The sequence below is a fragment of the Cucurbita maxima genome, unplaced genomic scaffold (genome assembly GCF_002738345.1).
Source record: "Cucurbita maxima cultivar Rimu unplaced genomic scaffold, Cmax_1.0 Cma_Scf00042, whole genome shotgun sequence".
In the NCBI taxonomy this organism is placed as follows: domain Eukaryota; kingdom Viridiplantae; phylum Streptophyta; class Magnoliopsida; order Cucurbitales; family Cucurbitaceae; genus Cucurbita; species Cucurbita maxima.
The window spans coordinates 1,127,108-1,130,761 of record NW_019272058.1 but is presented as its reverse complement, the minus strand read 5'-3'; the positions used below and the strand labels follow the sequence as shown (position 1 = coordinate 1,130,761).

The 3,654-nt window shown below is 33.2% G+C and overlaps 1 non-coding gene across 1 annotated transcript; it reads right to left on the bottom strand.

The window, feature by feature from the left end:
• Positions 1 to 1,248: 1,248 nt before the first annotated feature.
• On the bottom strand, positions 1,249 to 1,321 carry TRNAF-GAA. The gene has a single exon. It is a non-coding gene; the product is annotated as a tRNA-Phe (tRNA).
• Positions 1,322 to 3,654: the final 2,333 nt, after the last annotated feature.

Here is a 3,654-nt window from a genome sequence, read left to right as displayed (position 1 = left end):
CTATCCCGCTAACATTAAAAATAAAAATTTATCGGTAAAGATATTTTCACTACTTCATTGAGATTTTAAAAAACAATAATCACTAATTTTAGATTGAATAGTCAAAATATTTTCACTACTTCATTGAGATTTTAAAAAGCAATAATCAATCACTAATTTTAGATTGAATAGTCAGGTTATGCCCAGCTAGCATTAAAAATAAAAATTCATCGCTAAAAATCACTACTTCATTGAGATTTTAAAAAGAAATAATCACTAATTTTAAATTGAATAGTCAAGAGTCGAGTTATGTGACTTGAATCAGGTGCAGTGAACGTGGATCGAACACGTGACCTTCAGATTTTCAGTCTGACGCTTTCAAAATTGAGTTATCCACACTAATATTTGAAAAAAAAAAAAAATCATAAGGAAAGGTATTTCCGCTAATTCATTATATTTTAAAAAGAAATAATCATTAATTTTAGATTGAAGAAAGTTATGCAACTTAATAGACTTATGCAACGTAAACCAAGTGCGGTGAACATGGATTAAACATGTAACCTTCAGATATTCATTCCCAACTGAGCTATCCCCGCTAACATTAAAAATCAAAATTCATATGTAAGGGTATTTCCGCTAATTCATTATGCATTGAAATTTTAAAAATAAATAATAACTAATTTTTTATTGAATAGTTAGCTTATGTAAATGGAAACTAGTGCGGTGAACGTGAAGATTAAACATGTGACCTTCAAATCTTTAGTTTGACACTCTCCCAACTTAGCTATCCCCGCTAAGATTAAAAATAAAAATTCAGAAGTAAAGCAATTTCCACTAATTCATTATATTTTAAGAAGAATTTATAATCAACTAAACTATAAGATACAATGAATGTCGATCAAACACAAGACCTTCCAATATTCAATCTGATGCTCTCCCAACTAAGTCATCCCAAATAACATAAAAAAATGAATAATCACATGTTTTAGATTGAATAGTCAAGTTGTGCAACTTAGTCAACTTATGCGAGTTGGGTAAAAAAGCAACTTAGTCAACTTATGCGAGTTGGGTAAAAAACGTGACAGGTCTCCTCACTAATATTAAAATTGAAAATTCAAAAAGTAAAGGTAAAATTATGCCAGTTGACTATGGAACATCGGATTATCCGACCTACACCGAGGTATTGACGGTGATTCTTAAAAATATCGCAGAGAAATAATCGCTAATGCCAATAATTTTAGAGTCAAATTATGTACAACTTGAACAAAGTGCAGTGAACGTGGATTGAACACGTGACCTTCAGATCTTCAGTCTGACGCTCTCCCAACTGAGCTATCCCCACAATCTTTCAAAATAAAAATTCATCAATAAAGGTATTTTAGATGACTCATTGAGATTTTAAAAAGAAATAATGACTAATTTTCTATTGAATAGTCAGGTTATGCGAAATAAGTGTGGTGAACATGGAGATCGAACACGTGACCTTCAAATCTTAAATTTGACGCTCTCCAAACTGAGCTATCCCTGCTAATATTAAAAATTAAAATTTTTAAGTAAAAGTATTTACGCTAATTAATTGAAATTTTAGAAAGAAATAATCACTAATTTTAAATTGAATAGTCAAATTATGCGAGATCGAACACGTGAACTTTAAATCTTCAATCTAATGCTCTCTCAACTAAGCTATCCACACTAACATTAAAAATGAAAATTCATGAGTAAAGGTATTTTCTCTAATTCATTTTAATTTTAAATAGAAATAATCACTAATTTTTAATAAGATATTCAAGTTATCCAACTTGTATAAGGTGCGGTGAACTAGAACACGTTAGGTATTTCCGATAATTCATTGAGATTTCATAAAGGAATAATGACTAATTTTAGATTGAATAGTCGGGTTATGCAACAAGAATCAGGTGCGGTGAACGTGAAGATCAAACACGTGACCTAAATCTTCAGTCTGATGCTCTCCCAACAGAGCTACCCCCGCTAATATTAAAAATGAAAATTCATAAGTAAAGGTACTTCAGCTAATTCATTATATTTAAAAAAGAAATAATCACTAATTTTAGATTGAATAAGCAAGTTGTGTTTTTAGATTGTATAGTCACGAAATAAACTTGTATTAGGTGCGTTGAACGTGGATAAAACACCTGTGACCATCAAATCTTCCGTCTAACAATCTCTCAACTGAGCTACTCTTGCTAACATTAAAAATGAATCTTTATCAGTAAAGGTATTGGGTACGCTTCTGGAAATTCAACAAAAGGCAATAGTATTAGACCGAGATGCCAGATTTAAATCTCACTTCTGGAAAATTCAACAAAAGGCATTGGGTACGCAGTTATAGTACGACATTCCACCCATAAATAGATGGTCAAATAGAAATGCTCAAGCAAATATTGGAAGACATGTTGAGGGCATATGTGATGGATTTAGCAGGAAGCTGGGATAAGTACCTACCCCTTATGAAATTCGCTTATAATAATAGTTGCCAAGCAACCATAAAAATGGCCACATATGAGGTTCTCTACGGACGAAGATTTTGATTCCGTATCTTTTGGAAAGAAGGGGGGAAAATGACAACTATTGGGCCAGAGCTATGCAAATTACCAACGCCGCAGTCCAGAAGATTAAAGCTAGGATACAAACCGCACAAAGCCGAGAGAAAAGCTATGCAGACCTAAGGCGCAAGGACATGGAATTGTTGGTAGGGCATCATATATTTCTAAAGGTAGCACCCCATGAGAGGGGTGCTCAGGTAGGGTAAAGAGGGTAAGCTAAGCCCTAGGTTTATCCGTCCCTTTGAGATATTAGAAAGGATTAGATCTAGAATCGGGCAATGCCCAAATTTGTCTACAGTATGTTATATCTTTCATGTATCCATACTACGGAAGTATACCCTAGATCCTTCGCATGTACTGGCTCATGAAACACTCTTCTTGAGAGATGACCTAACGTATAAAGAAGACATGATTTAAATAATAGACAAGAAAGTTAAAAGATTGAGAAACAAGGAAATCGCTCTTGTTAAGGTCCTATGGAAGAATCATAGAGTAGAAGAAGCCACTTGGGAAACATAAGGCAAATAAGAACCTTGTACCCTGGCCTATTTTAGAATAAGCACTTTCGATGACCAAAAGTTTTCAAAGGAGAATTTGCAACACTCAAGGTCTCCAATCAGAGACCGTGTATAATCCCTACTAAGTTGTATCTAGAAACAAAGAACAAGTAGAATTGAAAAAACATTGAGAAAATGATACTTTTTCTAATTTTTATAAACTTCCGGAATCATTAAATTTTTTATAGAATAATAATTACAAGGGGCTTAAAAAATGAAGGCTCTTATCGGAGAACACTTTTCTGGCAGAAGATTCAAAAAAATCAAGAATGAAATTATAGAAATTCTAGATGTTTCAATGGTAGTGGAAAATCCGTCTATAAATTATGAATTATGGTAGACTATTAGGGGCAAGAAGCAAGCTTAATCGAGTACCCAATCGAGAGATACAAGTTTTTTGTTTTGGGGTATCGTGTTCATGGGTTTACCTCGAATTCGAGAACTATAGTCCACTATTCATTTCCAAACTTGTTCCTGCACCTTCTAAATAAGTTTACCCATAAGTTTGGTGAAGAAAAGAGGTCCTCAAAGTGCTAGTAGGTTTTCACACAAAT